At 42.9% G+C, this 16,047-nt stretch overlaps 1 long non-coding RNA gene across 1 annotated transcript in view; it reads left to right on the plus strand.

The window, feature by feature from the left end:
• LOC141373130 (uncharacterized) overlaps positions 1-16,047 on the plus strand; it is a 48,794-nt gene that overhangs the window by 27,752 nt on the left and 4,995 nt on the right. Inside the window, exon 2 of the long non-coding RNA XR_012378831.1 lies at positions 14,942-15,223. This is a non-coding gene — a long non-coding RNA (uncharacterized lncRNA). The remainder of the gene's footprint in view (positions 1-14,941; positions 15,224-16,047) is intronic.

The following is a 16,047-nucleotide window of genomic DNA, read 5'->3' on the forward strand; positions in this document are numbered from 1 at the left end:
CATGGCTCTACTGATTGCACTCACAAGCAGGCATCCAAGAGAGATGGTGAAGCTTCACGTGTTTTTCAAAGACTAGAAATTTCTTAGGGACCAGCATCTCTATTTGTCTACTTAAAAAAATAATATGCGGCAATACTGACTTTGTACATATGTCTGGAGTGTTCTATGTATTTTAGTATATGTAGATACTCATGTAACCACCATCACAATCAGCACAGACATCTTTAACACTCCAGAATTCTCCAATGCTACCCCACTTCACTCACACCCTCATCCCACCCCCGACTCCTAACAACTAGTGATGTGTTCTTCATCACCATAGTTCTATCGTTCTGCATGAGATAAATTAAATTGTCATAATACATAACTTTTTGAGTCTTGCTTCTTTCACGCAAGGTAATTTTGTCTGAAGATTGTTTTTAAGTGATCTCTACACTCAATGTGGGGCTCGAACTCACAACCCTGAGATCAAGAGTAGCACTCTCTACTGACTGAGCTTTAAAATAAGTATGACTAAATTTAAAATGGTTCCAAACTGAATCCATAAATGGCGATATAAATTTAAAAATACAGTCTTACAGTAAATAAATATAATATTACATATCATGGACATTTTGAATATTATGTTATGAGATACTGGATCTTGTTTAAATCCATAGAGAATGTTGATATTTTTTTAAGCAGACAATCGGCAGAATTGTGCTTAGGCTGCAAGTTCTGTCCAGATTTCTGTGGGCTGTGGTTCCAATGTCGGTTCCATTTGCAAAGTCTTTGCAGTGCTATTTAGGTTTCTCCTGAATGCTCACCATCTCATGGTTGGTCTGGGGTCCAGATGGTGATGTATCTGTTAACTCAGTTCTCAAACTCTTTTGTATGTTGTTTGTGGTCAAATTTAAGCATTCATAGCTTGGGGTGAGACCCCAAATTAGCAAAGAACTTCTTGGGTTTGTTTTCCCAACCTCCTTTCTCTCCCTGATCTCTCTGGTATTTTCCAATTTTTCCTGGGTGTTGTCCTTTTTGCTCATCCATCCAGAAGGCTAGGGTTTTATTTACCCTGCTCTTCTGTGCAATTCCTGTGACTCTGTCCATGGCCTGGGCCAAGTGGTGAGTGCACACAGAGAAGAAAAAAACATGGTCTTGGGGCCATCCCTCCTTTAATCGGAGAGGAAGATTCCCCTTCCTTGGCATTTTCTATGCTGTGGAACTTCCATGCTGCTGCTGTCACCGCTGGAAGACCTCTTGCTCACATCTTGAGCCTGAACTAGCAGGCTTCTGCTAGAGCTCTGTTCACACTGGTGCTCACTTCTGGGTTTCAGGCTGCTTTGAGTCCTGTCCAGGGATCACCGAAAGGAAAGACTGGTAAACCCACAGGCAATTTAAAGGTTCTTTGAATTCTTGTTTTCTTCCCCAATTGACCTGCCACTTTTTACTTTTTAAAAAGTTCTCAAATAGCAGCTCTGTGCGCTGCCCCCAGCTCTTATAGCTGTATTCAATGGGAGAAACAGGGAGGAGTGTGATTCCACCTCACCCTGAAATAGAACCTGCTCATTGACTTTGGCTGAGCCATTTCTCCAATATCCTTTGGGCTCAGGACTGGGGACACTTTCCTAGTTACAAAGGTAGAATGGATATGTCATTATCGGCATTTATGATGGCAATTGCCAAATACGTGAATTTGTACGTCTGTGTGTAGACGGTGCTAATTAAGTGCTGAACAAAGATGTGGCCGGCTATTATAGGCAATACAAAAGGGGCCAAATCCTTGTCCGAGACTGAAGTGGAGGTCACCGTGCTCTTATTCCTCGCCATGGCTGATGGGAGCACAGTCCTCTTCCCCGTTCAACAAATATGGTACTGCGGGTAACAGTTGGTCTGCAGCTTTATTCCTAACGGCCTTAGGGCACATCGAATATTCTAGATGTGTTGCCATCAGCCCTAAATCTCTTTGCAGGTCCCTTTGAAACTTTCTTTTCTTCTCTTTTCCTCTTATCCATTTCTTCCACCAGTCCTTTTATGGAGTATTATGACTTTAGGAAAGAGTGATTGGAGCCAAACTACAGAAGGGGACAGTGGTGTGTTTATATGAAGAAATGAGGTTCTTACATGTTGCGTGTGTTGTGATCTAGGCTGGGGCAGTCTTTGGTGGGGGAAAAAAAAGCTGCAGTGCAGAAAAGTCTTCACTAATAAAGATATAGTTGTTCTTGCCAATGTCACCCAAGGGATAAACAGCTTGCCCGCCATAAAATCTCATTAGTCCTGCCAGGTGAATGAAGAAATGTAAAGATTTGTGGCCCCGGTCTAACTGAGCCATTATCCCAAGAATGTCAGCTATGCATTATGGGGCTATTTGAGGATTTCCATTTACCTGTAGTAGGTTTGCTTTCTTTTCTTCTACTGGAGAAAAACATTCATTCAGTTTTATTGTTTTGGATTTATTTTCAGGGAACTGAAACTGTCGTAACACTCCCTCCAAAAAAGAAAAATACCAACCACTTGCCTCTTGCCCCCCAACACACACAGTTGTAAAGGAGATTTCTGCTTATGGAGTGACAGGGGTCAGCTTGGTGGGTGCACAAGTTGAGGCATTTGTGAATCTATCTGGTGGTTGAAAAACATGCTGAGAATCTAAGAAAAACTCAGAGTCTCTGAAGAAGACATTATAAGTCTTGTAATATTTCCCTTTGTTATATAGTTGGTGAGTCTAAGAAACATTAAATCTCTCAACGAATGTTCACTACATACCTCTGAGTGTATAGGAGGAAATGTAATGTAAGGCATCCACTAAGATCCGTGCTCTCCCAGAGCCTATGAGGACAAGATAGCACTTGGGTGGCGGTGTCTGAGCCTTCCCTCAGTCACCAGGTCAGAAAGTTTAGGTCAGTCTTCAGCTGCGTGGGTTCCTCACTTCCCACATTCAATGGGTTGCCAGGTCCTCTTGATCCTATTTCCAAAATGCTTCTCAAATTTCCTTTGTTTTCTTTGTCCCCCTGTTGCCATGCTTTATCAGGCTATTACTGTAATTGCCTGGACTACAGCAATTTCCTCCCGCCCAAGCTCCAGTCAAGTCACATATCTGATCCCATGTCTCCCCTATTCAGAGTTCCTTCACGGTTCTTCATTACGTCCCCGAATAAGGCCTGACCTAACTCCTCAGCACATGATCCTGGTCCCAGCGTCAGCCCTGGCTTCGTCCTCTTTAATGTCTGTCTGCTACTGGACCTCTGGTATTAGTGCCTCTCTGGGAAGGCCATTATATTATCCCACCCCCATGACTTTGTACCTGCCATTCTTCTGTTTATAATTTTCCTCTTCTTTTCCTTCCTAGTAAAATCAGATTTGTCCTTCAGTGCCCCGCTCAGATGCTGTCTCTTCGGTGTGGCTAGTCAGTGGTTATAGCTGCCATTTCTATGCGTCTGTGGAAATTTGTTTAGATATAATTCATTCACTCACTCATTCATTCATTTGACTATTCATGCGATGTATTCATTAAATAATACTTTGTTACGGGGCCATAAGCCAGCTGCCGAGAATGCAAAGGTAAGACATCATTCCTGTCCTTACGGGATGTAGTCCAATGGAGAGTTGAATTTGAGTATAAACATATGCAATGAGAGAAAATATAATGGCTATAATGGATTTGTGTACGAAGGGGTGTGTGTGTGCGTGTGCGTGCGTGTGTGTGTGTGTGTGTGTGTGTGTGGTCCAGGGGAGAATGTCCCTAGTCTGCCTGGGGGATGCTGAAGGAGCTTCCAGAGCGCAAAGCATTTGCGCTGAGACTCAGTGGGGGTAGGGTTTGCCTGGTAGACAAGCGGCGGTTGGGAATTTCGGGTAGAAGAAAGGCGCAAGCGAAGGCACTGAACTGTGACAGAGCAAGGCACCCGTGGGGCAGGAGAACCCTCATTAACAGAACGCATGCGGGGAGAGGTGGCCATAGGTTCAGTGGAAAACGGGCTGCACGTAAGCTAGCATGCCTGACAACCACAGATACCAAAGCAGAGACTGCAGGACTCCTGCACCGGGTGGGAGGTGAGAGTATGTGCCGTGATGAGATTCCAGGAGCAAAGCATTTCAGGAAGATGTGTGCTTTTTAAGATGCAGATGAGAATGCCAATTTATGGTAAAGTCTGTTTCAACCATTTTTAATCTGAAGCACACTCTCGCTCCCCCAGTGATTGCAGTGTTAATGAGAGAGCGAGGTATGTGTTTCTCAGTGCTTGGACCAGTATATAATTAGGTCTTCCCACTCACTTTCTCTTCTTCCTTCTCTTCCTGGAAATTGCCAGAAGATAATACTTAAAGTATGTAAGTGTTGAATGTTGACTGGAAATAGTAAGTTCTAAAATGTAAAAATAATTAGAAGAATATCATATCTTATATATGTAGAGAGATACATAACTATAAAACATATCTATAACGTATCTATATATTTTTATGTAACTATAAAAATATACCTATGAAACAACTACATTTATTTTATATTTAGACACATGGCTCTTCATTATGTTTCCGCTTCCCACCTGTTGTGTGGACCGTGGCTTACACACACACACACACACACACACACACACACACAGCTTTTCCATTCCTGCTATAATACATGATTGCTGGATCTGGACCCCACCCGCACTGGTTCAGAAGGTGTTAGGTGGGACTTGAGCATCTGTACTTCTAGTCAGTTGTAACACAAGCCCCCGGGTGATGCTGGCGCTGCCCATCAGGAGACCACTCCAAGTGGGGCTGCTCTGTGTCACTATCTCCATCATTAAATTCAACACAGAAAACACGAATCCATACGTTACTTGCTGAGTTGAAAGGCGTTTCAAGCGATTATTGAGACTAATCATCGCTTTCAACTACCATCCAGGGCACAAGTGTGTCTCCTCCAGTGAGGCGCTAAGCAAAAGCAGATGATTGCAATTTCATGTCCTGATACTCACAAAAATAAGAAGTTGGATGTTCCGGTTTTACATTTTGTTAATTTTACATAAGAAATGATCCCATAATACAATATGAGATAATTTATCCCACACATAACAAATGACACACCCTTCTAAACCAACAGCGAATGCTGTGGGACTAAAGCAACTGGTCAGTTAAGCTTTTTTTACTTGACCTTCAATCTGTAATTGTCATTGTTCTGTATGTTCAATAAGCCTGTTTTATTTTCTTTTCAACTTTATCAAGGAATCATTTAGGTATAGTAAACCTCATTTAAAAAGCATACTTACCAGTCTAACCTTTTAAACTATGTACTAATTTACTAATGACTTATTAATTTAAAAATCTTTATTACTGCAAATAAAAAATAGTTGAAAAAGCCTTACACAATTGGGAATGCTCTATGACCTTTGGAGGGAGTGAGAAACGAATATGATTTTACCTTACTGCGTGGAATCTACTGGACACAAGATAGAAAAGCAAGAGGGAGCAAAATGGGAATTAGGATGAGACAGTCCACCAGGCCATCGGAATAGCTTCCTGGAAGCCTGTGGGGACTCTGTCCTCTAGCACCTAAGAAAGGGGGAGGGAGGAAGAACCAGAGATCAGACACCTTCGGAACCTCAGGAATGCATCGGGTGCTCCCGAATTGGGCCTGATGTGCTCAGACAACAGAGGATTGGTCTAGGGAGCATTTTGGCTATGAGAATGGAGTGACAGGGACAAATCTTTGTCATGCCTTTCCTGCCTGTCACTTCCTGTTCCCAATGTCCCTACCTTGGTCCAGGACCTCACCACCTCATACCTAGATTTTTACTAAAAGCCATCCAACTTTTCTCCTTTCTTCTGGTCTCTCCCCACATGAAGCTGTCTTGCATCTATCTGTGTTGGTGCCACTCACCAACCAACCAAACCTCAGGGATTCTCAGGGCGATATGAAACTTGTCAGCGTGGCATTAGAAGCCCTCAACCATGTCTCCTGGATCTCTGGAGGAGCTTTGTTCACCTAGCTCATCTAATTTCAAACACAAATCACCTGTTCCCGTTGAAGAGTTCTGTCTACTTGCCAGTACCTTCCCAGCTCCCCTTCCTGCTGGAACATTCCTTCATTTTCCTTACCTTCATTTCTATGTGCGGATCTCTCTCAACTTTATGGACACAACGAAGACCTGATTTCTTCAGTTTTTGTAGCTCTTGTGGTCCGAACTACTTACTTTATACATAATCGTGAAGCCTTGGATTTGTAATTAATGCTTCATGAGCGTATATTCTGTCTCTCAAATGCAGTATAAACTAGTTGAGGTCAGAGACGCTTGGGTAGCTCAGTCAGTTAAGCATCTGCCTTCGACTCAGGTCATGATCACAGGGTCCTAGGATCCTGTCCTCACATTGGGCTTCCTGCTCGGTGGGGAGCCTGCTTCTCCCTCTGCCTGCCGCTCCCCCTGCTTGTGCTCTCTCTCTCTCTGACAAATAAATAAAAATTTTAAAAAATCTTTAAAAAAAACAACTTTTAATAACAAAATAATAATAATAAAGTAGTTGAGGTCAGGGACCACATTGTAGAAAGCGTCCTGGGTGTAGGATTGCAATATAATAAAAAACAGTACCCTAAGTGTGTAACTTGATGGCTTGCTGATACTTTTCACATAAGTAAACCCACCAATTTGGAAAACAATCCTTTGGTAGACCACATGTCTTTTTTATTTTTAAAATATTTTAATTTTAAAATATTAAAAATATTAAAAAATATTTTTAAAATATTTTTATAGGCACTAAGGGAAATGCCATGGGCAATGATAATAACAGCGAATATTTTCGGGGTTCTTACTGTGTGTCAGGCATTGTGGGTCTGGCTGGTACTATGGTTATCCCCATGATCCAGCCGAGGAAAGCAAGACACAAGGAGATGAAGTCAGAGCCAAGGTCAGACAGCTTGGGTCAGGCAGCCTGGCCTGGTGCCCAAGAGCTTACCCACAGCACACACTACGTATCATTCAAATAGGGAGCATGTGAGATGTAGGCCGTGTTGAGGAAAAAGTAGCAGAATTGTAATTAAAGGCCAGAGAAAAAGATCTTGAAGACCATATCAAGCTTTATGCCTGACAGATGGTGAGATGGAACCTATCTTCTGTATAATGAAGGTGGTGTAGCCTAACGAACTCGGGAGAGACAAGAGTTCATTATCTGCAGAGCCTATTTTTAGATGCTGTGTCCTATGTTATTATAAGGAAAATAGAAAGTCTCCAGTTTGATTATGATAGGTATGACCTTAATTATTATTTTTTAAGATCCTTACCCAAAGTCTGTGCATTTTGCTGAGTTTTTCATTAAAAAATCTCCTTTTTGGACTTAGCAAATGCTTAGTCTTTTCCACTTCAGTAGTTGGAAATTCTCCCTGGGGGTTCCTAAGCTTTTTAAATATTTTTAGGTTGCCAGCTTTCTTCTGTTGGCTCTCCAGGAAGCCAATTTGGTTCCAAAGCCCCTGAGAGTAGCCCAGCTCCATCTTTTGCACACCCATTGCATCACAATAAAATGCTGCCTAATTACTGCCTTTGTGGGGTCCCAGAGGCGGGGTATTTGTCTCCAGGCTGCGCTGTGGACTATAAAATCTTATCAGATGAAAGATAAACCTCTTCATTATTTAAATCTCCAGGTCTTGTAACAAGAGTTTACTCCCACCAAATTGTTTCCAGTCTTGGGAGCGGGCTGATCAAATGAGACAACGTAATTCATCCCGAGATCATTTCCAATGGGACCGGTGTAAGGGAATGTCCCTTTCTACTGGTGCCCAGATCTAAAGAGGGATCCCGAAAAATCAAATCCTTTTATTTATTTTGTTTCCTCATTTCTGGTATGAGAAGGAGTTCAGAGGTGAATAGCGGAGGAAATGTTACTTTGTTTCCTATGAAGATGCAAAGTCAAAGGTCTAATTATAGTTATACTCTGGATTTTTGCTGGATATTTTTCTTCCAGTAATGACTTCTTTAAGAAATTTGAGCCAATAGCTAAACCTACGTTTTTACTGGAAACCAAGTACTTTTAATAGACATGAAATATATCACACTGGGGAAGGTAAATTATGCCTATTTGGTTAACCCTAAAATGAAACAAATGGAGCACTATTTGCAAGGGCACCACTGGAATTAAATGGAAGATTCTTTCCTTATCATCAGTGGGAAAAATTATAGGATTGGCCACTTGTAGATTCCATGCTTCTGAGTTTTTTGTTTTGTTTTGTTTTGTTTTATAAAGGTATTCAATTTTGTAATCCCAATGACGTAGGAACTTACTGCGGAGTTTTGGAGCAGATCTTAGCAGAGAAACAGCGATGAGAAATAGGGCTCTGTGCTGCTCCGGCTTCTCCTCCATGCTCATCATCTTTTCCATCACACACATACTCTCCATGCTTTCCTCTGATACTAGTTCCAGAAAGGAGGTCGGCCACGGATGTGATGGAAGGACTTCAGGATCTTCGTGGTTCAAGGTCCAACGCCTGGACCTCTTTCCCAAGCGACCTCAGACATACTGTGCTTATGCACCTGCCAGTTCTGGAACAAACCTGTAGTCTCTACAGTGGTGGTTCCCAATCTTAGCTGCACGTTAGAACCACTTGGGGAAGATCAAAAACTACGGACGCCTGGGCCCTTCCCTATCTCCCCCCACCCCCACTAAAATTTTAATTGGTCACTGTGGGTCTAGGCACCTGTGTACTTAAAGTAATCCAGGTGATGCTCACCTCCCGCCCGCCCTGGCCTGCCTGTAGAGATGGCAGCAGCAGGGGTGACACAAAGGCAATAATATGCTGCAAAATTATTGCATGACTGCAGCGAAAGACACTGCCAAAGTAAAACGATGATAACGAGTATGATTCTCATTATTTTGCTGAAAAAGATCGCTAAGATCAGACATCTGTGTATTACCATCCCAGTTACAAAGGACTTTCACACACACCCCAGGGTTCTGTCCCCATAAGCACCCTGTGAAGCAGATAGGGAAGGTATTACTATGCGCATATTTTATAGGTGAGAAAATGTAGCTCAGAAAGGCTGAATGACAGGCCCAAGAGGACACAGCTGTGTCGTTAGCAGCGTTGGGTTAGAATCCAGGTTTCTGATTGCTGTTCCCTTGCAATAAATCAGCAGCGTTATAAACTAGAATCCCATACAATTCTAGTTACTGACTGTGTGACACATAAGCAGTCACTTAACCTCTCAGGATGCTCATCCATAAAATGGGGATAATACTCGTACCTACCTCACAGGGCTGCTCTGGGATCAAATGACATAAGGCTTCTTATAGACGATAAAAGTCAGTATCAAGATAAACTGTTGCTATTATTATGAACTAGAGGGAGAAAGCAATAGTTTGAGAGAGGTCAGGTTATTTCTAATGCTGTTTTCTAGCAGTTGGGATTTTAAACTGACACCAAAGTGTAAGTTGTTGCCTTGTCAATATTTTATTCTTTCCAATATGGTCTGCATATATGTTTGGCCTGGTTTATTCTTGAATTTACCAGCCAGGACCGCAGCATTGACCTGAGAAGACTGGGTTTCCCACGATCAAAGAAGTGTCTGACTCAGTGAGCCACTGAATCCATTTTGAATTCACACTTCCCTTCCTGCTGAACTCCTGAATTTTCTGGCTCTTTGATGGCATCTGCAGCGGCTGCTGCGTGTGTTCTTAACCACCCTCGAAGTCTGTAACATGTCATATTACCTCATTTTGGCTCCCTGGGCCTGTTTTGGAAGGCCCTGAATGAGTCATGTGGGGTACTTGATCAAAAATCACTTGAACACCTCTGTCCATTTGCTCTACACTGGGCCTCACTTTGGAGAGTAGACCCAGGCTAGGAGAGAGACGTCTGAGGGATGTCTGAGGTTTCTCCCATCAGAGATGAAATGGGGAATCAGTTAAGAGAAGGGATGTGAGAAATGAGTTTTTTCAATTCCACTTAACATCATTCTGTCCACTGTCAGTGAGACACCTGATGGTACTTAGTTGTAGTTATAAAGACACTCCTTATTTATGAAAATAGGCCATTTATACCTTTTTAAGAATTTATCACTGTCAGCTTCTGCTTTTTTTTCATGATTCTCTCTAGCACAACGCTCTACATACAATAGATTTTCAGTAAATATTGTCAGGAACTTCTTTTCCTACGACATTCATTCATTTATTTATTCATCTAAGAAACATTTATTAGGTCTTGACTTTACGTCAGGCACTCTGCAAGGGCTGAGGATACACAACCTTAGTCAGAGTCCCCATTCTCAGGGGGACTGATTTAGGAGAGAAGCAGAGATGTGAGCAGATGACTGGAATCAGCAGGAGTGCTATGATGGGGGAGACAGAATTCTATGGGGGCTCAAGGAAAGGGATTGGGGCCAGGGAATGGGTTCCAGAGGGAAAGCTTGAGCAGATTCTTGAAAAGCAAGGAGGAGCTGGTGAGGTGGGAAGGACAGTTGTGGGGGGTGGTTATAGGCAGAAGGAAGAGGTATATAGGCACCAAGGTCTGGGAGCATGAAGAGTTTAGAGTGAAGAGAGGAAGAAAAAACAAGCACAACCAGGTCACCATATACTCTGAACTATAGCCTGTAGGCCAGTGTTTTCCCATATTCATTAGTAGTTCATGAATTCAATATAAAAGAAAAAGGAATATTAGAGTAGTAGTAAGAGTGAATTTTGTTTCAGAAACTTTCATGTGTTTGAGATCTATGAGTGTGTGTGTGTGTGTGTGTGTGTGTGTGTGTGTGTGTGTGGTATGTACATATATATGTATGCCTGTACTGAGTACAGGGTTTTATGATAAAAATAAATAAGTTTGAGAAATTCTGCTGTAGGCTGGAAGTGCCATTGGTATTTACTCAGAGGAGTGACATGAGTAGATTTTCATCTTAGTACAATTATGCTGACCGCAGTATGTAGAATGGAGTTCAGTGGCTAGAGTGCAACGTGGTGGCAAGTGCTTGGAGTACCTGTCTTGTAGGATGAGGCAGGATCCACATGTTGTGAACAGCAGATCAATGAGATAGAAGGAACATGGGTCCCTGGTGAATATGAACTGCCTTACCAGCCCTGCACTACCTATCTAGACTTCCAAATGAGAGAGAAATAAATCTCTAGTCTAATTGAGTGCACTATTATTTGGGTTTGTAATGATAGGCTAACCAATAGTCTCAACTCTTATGCCTGCCTATGCCAGATGGACTTTAAGAGGGCCCATAATAATCCCTACCTCCCAATAGTCACACTTCTGGGTCATCCTTCTCCTTTGAGTATGGGTGGGGTCTGTGACTTGCTTCTAACCAGTAGAATATGCAAGATGAATAGATTACTAGATACTAACCATGAATAGATTACTGAAGATTCTTACTATCAAGTCTTACTATCAAAGTCTTACCTTTGCCGGTTTTGATGAAGCGAGTTGGCATATTATGAGCTGTCTTGTGAAGAGGTTCCAGTAGCAGAGAACTGAAGGCAGCCTTTGGTTGACAGCCAGCAAGGAAAAAAGGCCCTCAGTCCAACCGCCTGAAAAGAGCTGAATCCTGCCAACAACCATGTGAGCTTGGAAGTGGGTCCTTCCCAGTCAAGCTCTCAGATAAGACCCCAGCCCTAGCCAACACCTTGACTGCAGCTTCAAGAGACACCCTGAAGTAGAGAACCCAGCTGAACTGTGCCTGGATTCCTGACCCACAGAAACTGAGATAAGAAAAGTGTGTTGTCTTGAGCCTATAAGATTGTGGTAATTTGTTATAATAGATAACTAATATACTACCTAATTCATATCTGACTTCCTCTGCTTCCTTGGCTTCTGCCTCATTTTCTTGACTTGACAATACACACACAGTGACATCCATATTAAACTCAAATACACCTTGATACTTTCATTCTTGTCAGACCAGCAAAAACTAAAATGTTGGATAATTCCAAGACATGGTGAAGTAGAAATTCTCTTGTTCTGCTGTTTTGAATCTAAATAGAGACAACCAGTTTAGGAAGTAATTGGTAAAATCTAGGAAAATTGAAGATGAACATGCTTTGCTATCCATGATTCTCCCTGGCATAAATCCTACTAAACCTTTTATACATATGTACAAAGTAACATCCAAGAATATTCACTGTACAACCTTTAGATTAGTGAAGTACCAGGAGTGTGGTGCTGCTGTAATGAATACTTAAAAATGTGGAATGGCAGGGCGCCTGGGTGGCTCAGTTGGTTGAGTGTCTGACTTTTGGTTTCGGCTCAGGTCATGATCTCAGGGTGGTGAGATTGAGCCCCGCTCTGGGCTCTGCACTCAGCTTGGAGTTTGCTTCAGATTCTCGCTCCCTCTCCCTCTGTCTCACTCTCTCTCTCAAATAAAAAAAAAGTCTTTAAAAAAATGTGGAGTGGCGGGGTGCCTGGGTGGCTCAGTCAGTTAAGCATCTGCCTTTGACTCAGATCATGATCCCAGGCTCCTTGCTCGGTGAGGAGCCTGCTTCTCCCTCTTCCTCTGCCTGCCACTCCCCCTGCTTGTGCGCGCTCTCTCTCTCTCTGTCAAATAAAAAAAAATGTGGAGTGGCTCTGGAACTGGGTAATGGGTAGAGGTTGGAAAAGTTTTGAGGTGCATGCTAGAAAAGGCTGACATTGCTGTGAACAGACCATTAAGGGTGATTCTGGTGACAGCTCAAAAAGAGGAGGGCTGTAGAGAAAGCCTCAATCTTCTTAACTAACCCTGAACAGAATGGTGGTGGATCAGGGATGGTAAAGTCCATCTGATGAGGTCTTCAATGGAAATAAGGAAGATTTTATTGGAGAATGGAGGAATGGCCATCCTTTATAAAGTGGCAAACAACTGAATTGTGTTAATGTTCTAGTGTTTTGTGGAAGTTAGAACTAGCAAGTATCAACCTACATAAAGCGGTAAACTGAGGCAAGCTCAAATTACCTAAAATTGAGTTTATTCGGGAATAGCAGAGGAATACAACTTGGGAAATGCAAGCTACAGGCCGGTCCATTCAGTGTCTGGGTCAAATATTTATGGGCAAGGAATGCAATGAGCGGGAGTTTGAGCCAGATTCCAAGCAGTGAATTCATTGGCTTAAGGATGGGGAGAGATTCTTTTTGGACGTTCATTGGTCAGGCATTAAGTCTTGGTCTTGGGTAAATCAGGCATTTAATGGAAATCAGTCTCTTGGTTCTTAAGTTCTATTCTCCCGACGGCACTTTTTTTTTTTTAAGATTTTATTTATTTATTTGAGAGAGAGAGAGAGAGAATGAGCAGGGGGAGGGGCAGAGGGAGAAGCTGACTCCCCACTGAAGCAGGGTGCCTAAGGAGGGAGGCAGGACTCGATTCCAGGATCCTGGGACCATCACCTGAGCCGAAGGCAGATGCTTAACCAAGTGAGCCACCCAGGCACTGCCGATGGCGCATTCTCGAGATTCTCTATTTCATATCCTCTGGTTCCATTTGAGATTGAAATCCTTTCACACTAGCAATGAAATTGGATATTTAGCTGAAGCACTTTCTAAGCAAAGTGTTGCAGGAGCAGCCTGGTTCTTCCTGACTCCTTACAGTAAAATTCAACAAGAGAGAAATGACTTAAAGATGGAAATGTTGATCAAAAAGGAACCAGACCTTAAATATTTGGAAAATTCTCAGTCTGTCCCTGTTGAAAGAAAGGAGAAAGGAGAGAACACTTGAGGATGTGGCTAAGTGACCATTTGATGAAGGGATGAATACGGATCAGCCATGTTAGCAAAAGCCAGGTGCTATTCTCCAAGACAATGGAGGAATGACTGAGGATTCCTCTCAGAGTGACTCAAAGATCATCAGGCCTACCATTCCCACATAGACCCAGAGCAGGAGGGCAGGGAAGAGCAGTTTCAAAAGAGGTGTTGCTGGCACTTGCAGGAGCTCAGTGTGAGCTGCTGGGTACTGCTTCCCCTCACACCGCGCAACCACAACCACACACCCCACCACGCTCCTAGGCTGCCCCATGTGAGGAGCCAGTGGGCCCAGGTGCAATGTGGGTTGCAGTGGTTACCCCTGAGAGAGTGCAGGTAGCAAACTCTGGTGGTATCTCACTGCCTACAGAGCATACAATCCCTGGGGACATGGCTGCTTTCACTTAAATTTCAAAGGATAGGACCCTGGGGCCATAAGAGTGGTGCCCATGGGAGCCATAGCAGGTGAGACCACTCAAAGCTATGGGGGCAGGGCTGTTGGGAGCGTTGGGGCCCAATTTCTGCCCAAGAAAGCTGGGAGAGCAGGACCACCAGCCCAGTGTGTCTGGAAGGTGGGATCCCTACCCGAGTGTACCTGGAGGGCAGAGCATCAAGTCAAAGTGGAATAATTATTCTCCAGTCTTAAGGTCTAATAGAATTTGCCTCCTTGGGTTTTGGACTTAACTCTGGACCTCCTTCCTTTCTTCCTTCCTGTTTCTCCCTTTTGGAGTGGGAAAGTTAGTCCTGTGCCTGTCCCACCATTTTTGTTTCGGAAGCACATGACATTTTTGGTTTCATGGGCTCACAGCTGAAGAGGAATTTGCCTCAGGATGAATATTGAGTCTCACCCATAACTGATTGAGATGATATTTAGATGAGATTTTGGACATTAGAGTTGATGACATGTGAGAAGGATGTGGATTCTGGGGGGCCAAGGGTAAAATGCTGCATGTCCTCTCTAAATTCACATGTTCGAACCCTACTCCTCCACACTCCCCACCCCCACCACCCCGTGTGATGCTATTTGGAGGTGGGATCTTTGGGAGGTGATTAGGATCTTTGGGAGGGTGGAGCATTCATGAGTGGGATTAGTGTCCTTATAAAAGACCTCAGAGAGCTCCCTCTCCCCTTCTGCCACATGAGGACCCAGCAAGAAGACCACTGTCAATGAACTAGGAAGCTGGCTCTTACCAGACATTGAATCTGCCCGTGACTTGATCTTGAACTGTTCAGGCTCCAGAAATGTCAGAAATAGATTTCTGTTTATAAGCCATCCAGCCTATGGTATTTTTGTTACAGCAGCCCAGATGTACCAAGACATGAAGGTTGGAAAGAAATGAATGTCCATCAATGGGAAATGGATGAACTGTATGATATGGTTGCAGCAGTTAAAATAAATGAACTAATTCTACAGGTATAAACATGGGTAAACCTCATTGTTGTTTTATTTTGAGAAATTGGCACAGCCACCCCAACCTTCAGCAACCACCACCCTGATCAGTCAGCAGCCATCAACAGTGAGGCAAGATCCTCCACCAGCTGAAAACTCATCTTTCAGCAATAAAGGAACTTTGTCTTAAGGTATGTACATTGTTTTTATTTTTTAAATTTATTTTTATTTTTAAAAATTTTACTTTTTTTTAAAGTAATCTTTACAACACAACGTGGGGCTCAAACTCACAACCCTGAGATTGAGAGTCGCACACTCTGCCAACTGAGCCAGCCAGGTGCCCCAGTACATTGTTTTTTAGACATAATGCTATTGCACAGTTAAAAGATTACAGGATAGTGTACACATAACTTTTATATGCACTGGGGAACCAAAAAATTCATTTGATTTGCTTTACTGTGATATTTGTTTTATTGTGGTGTTCTGGAACCAACCCACATCCCTGAGGTGTGACTGGACAACTCTAATTCTCATGTATGTTGTAATGTTTAAGAAAACAACAACACGCTTATTTGTCACAAAGGCATAAATCCAGGCACAGAGCAAGAGGAAAGAAAGAGCACAAAACTTACGTGATTGCTGTCCTTTATTTCATTGTGATTTCACTGTGGGATAGTGAGAACAGGTAACCGGAGAGCTGGGGAAAAGGGACAGAGGCGAGGATGAATAAGGGCTGTTAGTTCTGTCTTCACTGTAGCTGTCAGTGAGGGTTTTTTGGAAACGTGTAATTTGCGGTGGGATTTGAGAAAGGAGTGAGGCAGCCTGGCGAACATAAGGCGAGGATATCACAGAGAACTGGATGATGAACAGTTTGCTTGAATAGTTAACCATTTAGGAATGATTCATGTAAGTCATCATTTACGCACATAAATCACAAAGAAAACCTAAAATGTAGCAGAAAAACAAGAGGGAAGAGAGGAAATGGAATTACCTCCCAAACCCATCACTTTCAATT

The sequence above is a fragment of the Callorhinus ursinus genome, unplaced genomic scaffold, assembly GCF_003265705.2.
Source record: "Callorhinus ursinus isolate GAN/ISIS: 27379988/994484 unplaced genomic scaffold, GSC_fseal_2.0 scaffold7, whole genome shotgun sequence".
NCBI classification, from domain to species: Eukaryota; Metazoa; Chordata; class Mammalia; order Carnivora; family Otariidae; genus Callorhinus; species Callorhinus ursinus.